Raw genomic sequence first — 14178 nt, 5'->3', positions numbered from 1 at the left:
TCTACTGTGGAGTCCACTGACTCCATTCAAGAATGAGAGTAGCCACCATAACTATGAGTTTGAGTTCTTTAATGTCCATAAATTAATGTCCCAGTTTGAAAAGGATGTCCCAGTTTCTCCACAAGGGCTTCCCCATTACTCCACCCATGCAGAGATCTTTCTTCCCTGAACTCTTCTTGCCCTCATATTTTGTCTGATTATCTTTTAGACAGTTTAATAAAGAAAACCTACCTAACTTAAAAATCATGTAGGCAATTAGGTCTTTCCAGACCTGCCTTCTAACTCTCTTTTTATTCCTCTGCCCAACAAAATTTGCTGACTCTCCAATGTTGTTGTTAGATGTCATTGAGTTAATTTTTGACTCATGGTAACCTCATGTAACAGAGTAGAACTGCCGCATAGAGTTTTCTAGGCTATAATCTTTACAGAAGCGGATTGACAGGTCTTTCTCCCATGGAGCCACTGGGTGGGTTTGAACCATCAATCTTAGTTAGCAGCTGAGCGCTTAACCATTGTACCACCAGGGCTCCTTTACTCTCCAATAGGTACCAAATAAAGACTAGAATAGCACATGCCTCATCCTTACCTTCCATAGCTCCCCTACAGGTAACCTAGGCTGTGGGCTGCTCGTGGATCCCTGAACAGTCCCTGTGTTTTGCTGCTTCTACACGTTGCTTATTTTTTTCTTCATCTGGGATGCTTCCTCTACCACCTCTGACTGTCTAAATCCTGCCACTCCTCAAGATCCACCTCAGATGCCACCTCCTCAATGAAAGCCTTCCTGAAATCACTAACTGCAAATATTATCTACCTTTTCTGTACCTCCATGATCTCTGACTATGTTGATCATAGTGTCTGCTATCCTACTATAACTATCTGATAACTTCTCAAATCCCCTTCTAGGTTGTAAATGTCTAGAGGACAAGAACCATGTCTTATTCATCTTTTAATCTTACATAGTACCAGGCATGGTGCCTTGTAATTAAAAGGTGCTCAGTAAATAACAGTTAAATGAATGGATGGATGGATGGATAGAAGAATTTGAGAATAACTGTTTCTGATTAAGTCAGGAATAATTTAGCTATACATAGAGCTTTTAATCTGCCTGTGCATAAAAGGAAGTATGAACCTGGAATATGTGATGAGTTTGGGGGCAGATGTCAGAGATGAAAGGTGTAGCAACTCATAACTCATTCAACAGCTACACGTTTGTTAAGCACTAACAATATGCCAGGGACTGTTCTAGCTGCTGGTGAGCAAAGCACACAAGATTCTTGCCTTCTTGGAATTTTCTGTGTAGTGGGAGAAACAGATATTAAATAGACACTTGAATATTATATATGATAATAATTATAACAAGTAGCTTGTTATATAAAGGAGAGGAAATTTTTTCTCTGACGGAGAATGAAAGAGAGACATAATTTAGATTGAGGAGTCAGGAAAGAGCTCTCCAAGGAGGTGGCATTTTAGATGAAGGCTAAGTAGGTTAAGCCCTGAAGGGTGATTAGGAGTCATTCAAGCTTAGAGGCAGGCAAAGGTCCTGAGGCCGGAAACCAATGCCCTTTAGAAATTGCAAGGCCAGTAGGACCCAAGTAGAGTGATCAGGGGGATATTGGTAGGAGGGGAGGACAGAGGGCAGGCAAGGGCCAGTTCACACAGGGTCTTCCCAGGTGTAAGGATGCCTGGGGCAGGTGCATTAGTGAGGGCACCACTGGGCTAGGATACCAGGGATCCAGACCCTGCCATTGACCAACTTTGCAACTGTAGTCCAATCCACTCCCTTCCCCAGGTGGGTCTGTTTCCTCATTCTTTAGATGAGGGAGTTGAATTAGAAGATCCCTCAGGGTCCCTACAATACAGACAGTGTAGGACTTGGTTACTCCTCTCTTCTGGGACTGCTGGAATACCAGCTGCTTGATCACACTAGGCAAGTACTTTCCCCTTTTGGGCCTCAGACTCCTTAGACTTCTATCTGTAAATCAAAGATTTGGCCAAGTGTCCTCTTGGACACTTCCAGTGCAAACAAGCTATTCTCAGGGGCTGTTTGTTAACCATAGACAAAAATAAAGCCTGGGAAGCCCAGCTGAAAGAGCTTTGCTTTATCTGAAAGACTGACAAAGTCAAAAGTGAGTCTTATCCAAGCTGGGGGTAAAGATAGAAGGGGAACCAGGAGATGGAACCTCATATGTTAATTCAGCTCTTTAGAGTCTTTCTCCTTTATTTTCCCTTAGTACATTGTTGAGACTTCTGTCACAACACCTCGGATGGCACTTACCTGTTTATAAATCTGTCGTTGCCTCATCCCCATCTCCACCCCCATAGACTATAACCTCCTTAGATCAGGAGACCTTGCCTGACAAATTCACTTTTTATCTCCACTGCCTGGCAAACAATTCGTTGTTGTTGGTAGCTGCCGTTGAATTGGCCCCTAACTCATGGCAACCCCATGCACAACAGAACAAAATGTTGCCCAGTCCTGCCCCATCCCCGTGAAAAGTTGAGGATCAGATCATTGTGATTCATAGGGTTTTCATTGATTTTCAGTACTACACAGCCAGGCCTTTCTTCCTAGTCTGTCTTAGTCTGGAAGCTCCACTGAAACCTGTTCAGCATCACAGAAACGTGAAAACTCCACTCACAGATTTATTGCTGCCCATGAGGTGCACTGGCTGGTAACTGAGTTAGGGTCTTAGCCATGGAAGGCAAGAATTCCACCACTTAAAACTGGTAAGATTTTATTACCACTCAATAAACTTCTGCTGCTTTTGTGAATTAATTTATTAATTATATTAATAGTGTATAGCAAATTACTTTGGGAATAATTATTTGACTGGGGCAAGAGTAATTGAAGTGCAAATAGAGGGCTAAATATGTCAGTGTCTGTACTAAAAACAGGCCATGATTAATAAGTGGTGAGTATCAGACTAAAGCCTCAAGTTGCAATATTAAAGGATTCTATGGGCAACATACTGAACAACACAGGAAGCATCAAAAGAAGATGGAAGGAATACACAGAGTCACTGTATCAAAAAAAATTGGTTGATGTTCTACCATTTCAGGAGGTAGCATATGATCAAGAACTGATGGTACTGCATTGAAGGCATTGACCAAAAACAAGTTTCCAGGAATTGATAAATACTAACTGAGATGTGTTGTGGATTGAATTGTGTCTCCAAAAATGTGTATCAACTTGGCTAGACCATGATTCCCAGTATTGTGTGACTGTCCACCATTTTGTTAAGTGATGTGATTTCCTATGTGTTGTAAATCCTATTTCTATGATGTTAATGAGGCAGGATTAGAGGTAATTATGCTTATGAGGCAGGACTCAATCTACCAGATTAGATTGTATCTTGAGTCAATCTCTTTTGAGACATAAAAGAGAAAAGCAAGCAGAGAGACAGAGGGACTTCATGCCACCAAGAATGAAGAACCAGGAGGGGATTGCGTCCTTTGGACTTGGAGTCCTTGTGCTGAGAAGCTCCTAGACCAGGGAAAGATTGATGACAAGGATCTTTTCCCAGAGCCCAACAAGACAGAAAGCCTTCCCCTGGAGGTGGCACCCTGAATTTAGACTTCTAGCCTCCTGGACTGTGAGAGAAAAAATTTCTCTTTGTTAAAGCCATCCACTTGTGATATTTCTGTTATAGCAGCACTAGATAACTAAGGTAAGCTGTTTCAACAAATGAATGTAGCTCTGGAGGTGCTCACTTGCCTATGTCAAGAAATTTGGAAGACAGCTACCTGGCCAACCTACTGGAAGAGATCCATATTTGTGCCCATTTCATAGAAACATGATCCAACCGAATGTGGAAATTATTGAACAATATCATTAATATCACACACAAGTTAAATTTTGCTGAAAATCTTTCAAAAGCAGCTGCAGCAGTACACTGACAGGGAACTGACAGAAATTCAAGTCGGATTCCGAAGAGGATGTGGAACAAGGGATATCATTGCTGATGTCAGATGGATCTTGGTTGAAAGCAGACAATACCAGAAAGATGTTTGCTTGTGTTTTATTGACAATGCAAAGGCATTTGACTGTGTGGATCATAACAAATTATGGATAACATTGTGAAGAATGGGAATTCCAGAACACTTAATTGTGTTCATGAGGAACTGGTACATAGACCAAGAGGCAGTCGATCTAACAGAACAAGGGGATACTGCATGGTTTAAAATCAGGAAAGGTGTGCATCAGGGTTGTATCTTTCCCTACACTTCTTCAATCTGTATGCTGAGCAAATAATCCGAGCAGCTGGACTGTATGAAGAAGAACGCGGCATCAGAATTGGAGGAAGACTCATCAACAACCTGCCTTATGCAGATGACACAACCTTGCTTGCTGAAAGTGAAGAGGACTTCAAGCACTTACTGATGAAGATCAAAAACTACAGCCTTCAGTATGGATTACACCGCAACATAAAGAAAACAAAAATCCTCACAACTGGAACAATAAGCAACATCATGATAAATGCAGAAATGATTGAAGTTATCAAGGATTTCATTTTACTTGGATCCACAATCAGCACCCATGAAAGCAGCAATCAAGAAATCAAACAACACATTGCATTGGGCAAATCTGCTGCAAAAGATCTCTTTAAAGTGTTAAAAAGCAAAGATGTCACTTTGAGGACTAAGGTGTGCCTGACCCAAGCCATAGTGTTCTCAATCACCTCGTATGCATGCAAAAGCTGGAAAATGAATAAAGAAAACCAAAGAAGAACTGATGCCTTTTAATTATCTTGTTGGCGAAGAATATTGAATATACCATGGACTACCAGAAGAATGAACAAATCTATCCTGGAAGAAGTACAGCCAGAATGATCCTTAGAAGCAAGGATGGCGAAACTTCGTCTCGTGTACTTTGGACATGTTATCAGGAGGGTTCTGTCCCTGGAGAAGGACATCATGCTTGGTAAAGTAGAGGATCAGCAAAAAAGAGGAAGACCCTCAAACATATGGATTGACACAGTGGCTGCAACGATGGGCTCAAGCATAACAACAACTGTAAAGATGGTGCAGCACTGGGCAGTGTTTTGTTCTGTTGTACATAGAGTTGCTATGAGTTGGAACCAACTCAACGGCACCTAATAATAACAACAACGACATCAAACTAAATGAAGACACTGCTCCTCCACTTTACCTACCTATGTATCTCTACACCCTACAGGAAAATAATTTTCATAATTAATTCACTCTGATGGCTCAATAAGGAATGAAGTCTCCACCACCATCCCTTTCCTTGATCTCCCCCTCCAAGGATCCAGGAGAGAATGGGTCAAATGCTGATCTCACTGGTCAGATTTCAGACCATTGACTGGCCCTTTCTTCTGCTTCCTGTCTCAGGAGAACTAAATGAGCTCCACTCAAGTTTGAAGATTGGCTGGAAAGAGCTTCTCCTTGGGCTTGATCCCAAGCCCATGCTCCAACTAACTTTACCATAAATCCCTGTAATGAAGTATTAAGTCTAGCTCAATCAATAATAGAATGGTTCATGGTTTCCCATTTGCTATGTGTGTGTACAGCCACCTCAGAAACATCAAGGGAGAATACATGGCCCAAGCTAGACACGATTTGGGTATTCCTAGGTCCCTTGGGTCTTTAACAGAGAAATCCCTGTTCCCATGGGTGCTTGAGGAAACCACACCCTGAGTCAGAGCATACTAGTCATTGAGCAGGGGTCAGAGAGGGGGACTGAGTAAATGAGAATGTCTTGGAAATTGTTTGGTTATAAGGAACAGAAAGTCATTTCAATTAACTTAAGAAAAAAAGAAAATATTTATTGTAGGCATACAGGGGAACTCAGAGAACCAAATTCCATCATGGGGGAAGATAAGATAGATGGGACAGAGATAAGGAGTTAGTAAAAGTTAAGGAGGTGGAGGCAGCAAGTGAGTATAGCTCTTTGAGAAAGTTCAGTAAAAAATAGAGAAATGAGTCAGTCACCCAAGGGAGTAGCAGAGAAGAAAATGTTCTCAGAACATAAATTGAGGGATAAGAATCACAGGAGGAACAAATAATGGAAAGAAAGAAGAGAAAATTAATGCACAGTAGATGCTCAATAAATACTTACAAGTTAATTAAAACCACCTGGGCTGAGGAGAAATAAAATTAAATCTGTCTCAAGGGACACTGAGCATATTTCTACATCTCTGTACTACTTGGTAGGTGACTACTCTGATGCCTCAAGCACTGCAGTACAAGACTCAGGAATTACCCTTTTGAGGAAACAGTCCTCTCAGCCTCCAGCCAAGGGGAGCAGGGAGACACTACAATTATTAAAGCTACAGTGAGTTCCTGACACCAGCTGCCTTTGGTTCCTGACTAATGTGAGATAAAACAGATTTGAAGAAAGCAGAAAGTAGGCAGGAACAGCCAAGATCACATTTCCAAACTGACATCATGAATCTTTATTAGTCAAATACCAGTCCCAACAGAAACTAGTTTTTCTCTCAAAGGAGATTCTTGCTTCTAGGGCAGGATACCATCAGGTATGGAGAAGGGACCATTAGTTGAAACTAATTATACTGGCCATTGTACATGAGTTAAAGAAGTAAACTGAGTAAATGAGATGTCTTAGAAAATTTTTGGTTGCAAGGAAAAGATACTTACTCAAGCTAAGTTCAATAAAATGAAATTTATTTTAAGGACCCAGGGAAATCTCACGGGACAAAATTGTAAAAAAAAAATTACAGTGGGTCTTATGGGAATTGGGAAGTTGAAACTTTTTCTCTCTCTCTCTTCCTTCCTCTATCTTCTTTCCACCTCAAGTTTCTATGTGGTCTTCTTTATTCTTCACTCTCCATAGACCAGTTTCTGTCCTTGTACATCCACTTTCATATGATCTACCATGAATGCCCTGATATGGTGGTATCAATGCCGAGTTGATGGAAAGCTCAGTTCCCCAGATTAATGGCTCAGTTTCTGTGTTCCCATTCCATATTACCTGCCAAGAGCCATTTATTGGCTAGCTAGGTCCATGTGTCTACGCTAGTACAATTATTATGATAGAGGTAGAGACACATGATAATTAGAGTCACCTTGTCTTAGTGATCTAGTGTTGCTCATACAGAAATACCACAAGTGGATGGCTTTAACAAAGAGAAATTTATTCTCTCACAGTCTAGGAGGCCAGAAGTCCGAATTCAGGGTGCCAGCTCCAAGGGAAGGCTTTCTTTCTCTGTTGTCCCTGGGTGAAGGTCCTTGTCATCAATCTTCCCCTGGTCTAGGAGCTTCTTAGTACAAGGACCCCAGGTCCAAAGGATGCACTCCCCTCCTGGTTCTTCATTCTTGGTGGCATGAGATCCCTTGTCCCTCTGCTTGCCTCTCTCTTTTTTATCACAAAAGATACTGACTCAAGATACAACCTAATCCTGAAGATTGAGTCCTGTCTCATTAACATAACTGCTTCTAATCCTGCCTTATTAACATCATAGAGATGGGATTTAAACACATAGGAAAATCACATCAGATGACAAAATGGTGGACAATCACACAATACTGGGAATCATGGCTTAGTCAAGTTGACATACATTTTGGGGGGACACAATTCAATCCATAATACACCTATTCCAGACTGTGGATGGGCAGGTTTTCTAAGAATAATGTGGCATGGGGAAGAAAATGATTGACATACTTAGTACAGAGGGTCTGACTGAATGCCACACTGTGAGCTGAATCTGATTCACCAAGTACTGTGGGAAAAGTTGGCTTTAGTTTCTCACCCTCCTTTAGGGAAAATGCTTTGCTCAAATTGGGAACAAAGGGAAGAAAATGCCTAGAGCTCCATCTATCAGATTATAGCATCTCCCTGTTGCTTCACATCCTTGCCATGTTCAGATCTCCATTCATCAGCCTGTTCAAGAAGTGAACTATTCAACAAACTCTGTGCCTGGGCAGGAGCCACTAAGGAACTCATCACTATACTTGGAAAAGGAAAGCTTCTGTGGGAAAAGGTGGTGGCCTCAGCCTGTCTCTGTATTGGATCAAGGCAAACTCATTCTTTCCCTTCAAGGCACAGCTCTAATGCTACATTTTCTGGAAGGCTTTCCACAGTCCCTCAGGGAAAGCTGGTCATTACTCTGTGCTTTCACTGATCTCTTTTTATGCCTTTATTTAGATACATGTCTATCATATGTCATAAGTCTGCTCCGTCCGAACTGTGAATCCCAGGGAAAGCATATTAACATTTATTTTTGTATCCTTAGACCACAGTACAATGCAAGGCACATGTTGAATACTGGATTAACACTCAATGAAAAAATAACCCAGCAATGACCACCCTGGATCTAAATAACAATCTTTCAATGACTAGAACTCCCAGGGATCTGTTGAGGGTGTGATTGGGGGTGGTCCTCAATGGCTAAGGACATCCCCAAATATCCTGGAGTTGAGAAAAGAAATGGATGGTAGATGTTTGACTGGAAAGAGAATTGGCTAGATCTCTTTATATGTCTTGAAGAGCTATCCTGTAAAATAAAAATAAAACTTCCATTGTGTGGATAAATGAGAAGAAAAGAAAAAACTCTAGGGAAACAAATTCTAGTTCAATATGAGAAAGAATATTCTAAGAGGCACTGCAGTCCAAAGATGGACTAGGGTATCTACAGAGATGAAAAGCTCCCTATCACAGGGATGCTGTAGAGCAATATAATCCTAGAATGGCTAATTATACTAGGTGTTTGATTTGGTTTTATTTATAATTACACAATTTAGCTATGTTTGTTGTAAAAGGAAAAAAAACATTTTTTAACTGCAAGTAAAAAAAAAAAAATTACTCTTGGTCCCATAACCTGGAGATAATCAGTGTTCATATGTTGTTTTAAAGTATATTCTTATAGTCTTTTCTTATGCATACAAGCACTTAAAAGTTTATGTATATGAGAGCCAGAACTTGTCGGGACAGTCTTGTCTCTCAAGTTTCCACCTTTGACAGAGTACAGTCTTACCACTTTTCTATCGCTTGCTTTAGCAGAAAATATTTGAGTTTTCCTTCTCTGATAGGTTTCCACTTTACACAGGTTTCAGTTTTCACGGGTTTTACTCTGTGTGTGTGTGTGTGTGTGTGTGTAGTGATTTATTGTATAAGTAGATCCTTAAGTCTTCTTTAAAACCTAGCTTCCCTTAAAATCTCTATGGCTATACCACTCATGTTTACAAAGTCTGCTTGGAAATATTTATTAATTAAAGGTAGTAGTAAATACTCAATTATATTTATGTATTAATTGGCTACTGAAAACCTATTATGATATAGTCAAACAGAGTGAAAAGGGCACTGAATTATAGGTTGAGAGATCTGGGTTCTAGTTTCAGGTCAGACACTTACTGGCTGTACAACCTCTCTCAGCCTCAATTTACCCAGTTGTAAAATGAGGAGTTTGGATCTAAAATGTTTTTTCCAGGGTTAAGGATCCCTTTGTAAATGGTCACAATGCTTGCCACTATGGGGGTTATAGAGTGATAAAGATGCTACCCTGTTTTCTAAATGTTTACAAGTTAATTGAGAAGATAATACTTATATACATTAAACAGTTGGGTAACAATCTAACACCATCGTTGATGGAAGTGCCAAAAAGAGTAATAGAAGTAATGTATGCAGCAGAAATTGAGAGTCTGTACCACCTCCAGCACTGATGATTTCAAGTTTATTACGTATTACATGAGGAAGCACTTACGTAGTGGAATGCTTTGGTGTACTGTCTAGATTTACCCTTCAGTAGTAAGGCAGGTCCTCATTCATCTGTCAGTAATAGGATAATATCCACACGCCTAGAAGAAAGACCAGTTAATATGACTATTATTCAAATTTATGCACCAACCACTAAGGCCAAAGATGAAGAAACTGAAGATTTTTACTAACTTCTGTAGTCTGAAATTGATCAAACATGCAATCAGGATGCATTGATAATTAGTGGTGATTGGAATGCAAAAGTTGGAAACAAAGAAGAATCGGTAGTTGGAAAATATGGCCTTGGTGACAGAAACGATGCTGGAGATAAGATGATAGAATTTAGTAAGACCAACACTTCTTCATTGCAAATACCTTTTTTCAACAACATAAACGATAGCTATACATGTGAACCTCACCAGATGGAATACACAGGAATCAAATTGACTACAGCTGTGGAAAGAGATGGAAAATCTCTATATCAGCAGTCAGAATAAGGCCAGGGGCTGACTGCAGAACAGATCATCAATTGCTCATATGTAAGTTCAAGTCAAAGCTGAAGAAAAGTTCATGAGAGCCAAAGTATAACTTTTAGTATGTTCCACCTGAATTTAGAGACCATCTCAAGAATAGATATGATGCACTGAACAGTAATAACCAAAGACCAGGCTAGCTGTGGAATGATATCAAGATGTCATACATGAAGAAAGCAAGAGGTCATTAAAAAGACAGGAAAGAGTGAAAAGACCAAAATGGATGTCAGAAGAGACTCTGAAACTTGCTCTTAAACATTGAGTAGCTAAAGCAAATGGGAGAAATGATGAACTAAAAGAGCTGAACAGAAGATTTCAAAGGGTGGCTGGAGAAGACAAAGTAAAGTATTATAATGACATGTGCAAAGAGCTGGAGACAGAAAACCAAAAGGGAAGAACATGCTCAACATTTCTAAAGCTGAAAGAACTGAAGAAAAAATTCAAGCCTAGAGTTGCAATATTGAAGGATTCTTCACGGAAAATATTAAACAACGAAGGAAGCATCAAAAGAAGATGGAAGGATTACACAGAGTCACCATACCAAAAAGAATTGGGCGATGTTCAACCATTTCAGGTGGTAGCATATGATCAGGAACTGATAGTACTGAAGGAAGAGGTACAAGGTGGACTGAAGGCATAGGCGAAAAACAAGACTCCAGGAATTGACAGAATACCAATTGAGATATTTCAACAAATGATGCAGTGCTGGAAGTGCTCACTGTCTATGTCAAGAAATTTGGAAGTTAGCTACCTGGCCAACCGACTGGAAGAGATTCATATTTATGCCTATTCCCAAGAAAGGTGATCCAACTGAATGTGAAAATTGTCAAACAATATCATTGATATCACACACAAGTTAAATTTTACTGAAGATCATTCAAAAGTGGCTGCAGCAGTATATCAACAGGGAACTGCCAGAAATTCAAGCTGGATTCTGAAGAGGATGCAGAACCAGGGACATCATTGCTGATGTCAGATGAATCCTGGCTGAAAGCAGAGAATACCAGAAAGATGTTTACCTGTGTTTTATTGACTATGCAAAGGCATTCGACTGTGTGGATTATAACAAATTATGGATAACATTGCAAAAAATGGGAATTTTAGAACACTTAATTGTGCTCATGAGGAACCTGTACTTAGACGGAGAGGCAGTCGATCTAACAGGACAAGGGGATACTGAGTGGTTTAAAGTCAGGAAAGGTGTGTATCAGGGTTGTATCCTTTCACCATACCTATTCAATCTGTATGCTGAGCAAATAATCCGAGAAGCTGGACTGTATGAAGAAGAACGCGGCATCAGGATTGGAAGAAGACTCATTAACAACCTGTGTTATGCAGATGTACAACATTGCTTGTTGAAAGTGAAGAGGACTTGAAGCACTTACTGATGAAGATCAAAGACTACAGCCTTCAGTATGGATTACACCGCAACATAAAGAAAACAAAAATCCTCACAACTGGAACAATAAGCAACATCATGATAAATGCAGAAATGATTGAAGTTATCAAGGATTTCATTTTACTTGGATCCACAATCAGCACCCGTGAAAGCAGCAATCAAGAAATCAAACAACACATTGCACTGGGCAAATCTGCTGCAAAAGATCTCTTTAAAGTGTTAAAAAGCAAAGATGTCACTTTGAGGACTAAGGTGTGCCTGACCCAAGCCATAGTGTTCTCAATCACCTCATATGCATGTGAAAGCTGGACAATGAATAAGAAAACCAAAGAAGAACTGATACCTTTTAATTATGATGTTGGCGAGGAATATTGAATATACCATGGACTACCAGAAGAAAGAACAAATCTATCCTGGAAGAAGTACAGCCAGAATGATCCTTAGAAGCAAGGATGGTGAAACTTTGTCTCGTGTACTTTGGACATGTTATCAGGAGGGTTCAGTCCCTGGAGAAGGACATCATGCTTGGTAAACTAGAGGGTCAGCAAAAAAGAAGAAGACCCTCAAAGATATGGATTGACACAGTGGCTGCAACAATGGGCTTAAGCATAATAAAGATTGTGAAGATGGCATATGACCAAGCAGTGTTTCGTTCTATTGTACATAGGGTTACTATGAGTCGGAACCAACTGGAGGGCACCTAACAACAACAGTAAGGCAGGAGTGTTGTCTACTGACAACTTACAGTTCCACTTCTCTGCAGAAAAGATTCTTAGCCAAAGGAAGCTTTCTTATCCAAAGCTATGCCACCTTCCTGAGGGTAGTCCATGCCCAATAATCAGTCAATGTGGGGTACAAAGGACTATCCACCCGTCTCAGTTTGGGACTACTCTGAAGGACCATTCCAGCTCGAGAGCTCCTTATGGGATTGACAGGGTCTCTCTTCTAACTGCATTATAGTTAAAATTCTTCCTCTGCCCGATCCCACTTCTCTCAGGTGTTGTTCCTGAGTGCACACGCCAATAAAAATCCTTCATGAAACTCTCAATCTCAGAATATGTTTCTGGAGACCCTGGCCTAAGACAACATCCTTTCACTTATAATAAAACTAGAAAACTACAAACTCACAGATCTGAGCTCAATGAGTTCTAAGCAGATGAAATATAAAGAAAACCATACCAAAGAACATAATAATCATCAAATTGTTGGGAACTAGTTATAAAGAGAAAATATTAAAATAAGTAAAAAGAAGGGGGGGAGGGGAAGGTATATTACATACAGAGGAACAAAAGTAAGAAAGATAGCAGACATCCTATCAGAAACAATGCATGTCAGAAGACAGTGGAGTCACATCTTTAAAGAACTGAAGCTCGGGGGATGGGAAGAGTATTTGTTAGCCTATAATTCTAAACCCAGTGAAATTATCTTTTTCAAAAAAAAAAAAACACAAAATAAAGGCTTTTCAGTCATACAAAAACTGAGACGATTTAATATATAATATAATATAAACCCTAGAGTAACCACTAAAAAACAAAAACAAAAAAAAGCAAAACAAATAGGTATACTAACAAGCCAATAAAAGAGATAAAATTAAATCATAAAAATATACAATTAATTAAAAAGGAAGTCAATAAAGGTGAAAGACAGTAACAAATGGGTCAAGTAGAAAACAAATAACAAGATGATAAACATACACCTAACCATACTGACGATCGCACTAAATGTAAATAGTCTAAAAACATCAATTAAAATGCAGAGGTTGTCATATTGGATAAAAAACAAAGACCCAACCATATACTACCTACAAGAAACCACTTTAAATATAAGTTAAAAGTAAAAGAATGGGAAAAAGATATACCATATAACACTAATCAAAATATAGCTGGAGTGCTTGCTTCAGCAGCACATATACTAAAATTGAAACAATACAGAGAAGATTAGCATGGTCCCTGTACAAGGATGACACACAAATTCTTGAAGTGTTCCTTTTTTTTTAAAAAAGTAATAAATAAATAAATAAATAGCTGGAGTGGCTATATTTATATCAGACAAAGTAGATTTCAAGGCAAGAAATATTATTAGGAATAAAGAGGATCATTTCATAATGATAAAGAAGTCAATTCATGAAGAGAGCAATAACAATACTAAATGTTTATATACCTAATAACAGAGCTTCAAAATGTATGAAGCAGAAACAAACAAAACTACAAGAAGAAATAAACAAATCTACAATTATAATCAGAGATTTCAACAGTGCTCTCTCAATAATTGACACAACGAATAAATAAGGATATAGAAGGCATGGACAACACTATAAACCCCTTTGGCTTAACTGACATTTATAGAATATTCTATTCAAACTGCAACAGAACACACATTCTTTTCAAGTGCACACACTAAATATTTACCAATGCAAACAAGTCAATAAATTAAAAAGGATGAAAATAATACAAATAATGTTCTCTGACCACAATGGAATTAAATTAGATCTCAATAACAGAAAGATATATGGAACACACCTAAATATTTGGAAACTAAACAACTCACTTCTAAACAACCCATAGATCAAAGAA

The 14178-nt window shown here is 39.2% G+C and overlaps 1 non-coding gene across 1 annotated transcript; it reads left to right on the top strand.

Annotated features, from left to right (window-relative positions):
• The first annotated feature begins 13492 nt into the window (after positions 1 to 13492).
• LOC111821256 (U6 spliceosomal RNA) lies at positions 13493 to 13599 on the top strand. Its single transcript, XR_002824711.1, has one exon. It is a non-coding gene; the product is annotated as a U6 spliceosomal RNA (small nuclear RNA).
• Positions 13600 to 14178: the final 579 nt, after the last annotated feature.

Source organism: Trichechus manatus, unplaced genomic scaffold, assembly GCF_000243295.1.
Source record: "Trichechus manatus latirostris isolate Lorelei unplaced genomic scaffold, TriManLat1.0 scaffold00073, whole genome shotgun sequence".
Classification (NCBI taxonomy): domain Eukaryota; kingdom Metazoa; phylum Chordata; class Mammalia; order Sirenia; family Trichechidae; genus Trichechus; species Trichechus manatus.
The sequence above is the reverse complement of the archived record's forward strand: the minus strand, read 5'-3'. Positions and strand labels throughout refer to the sequence as shown.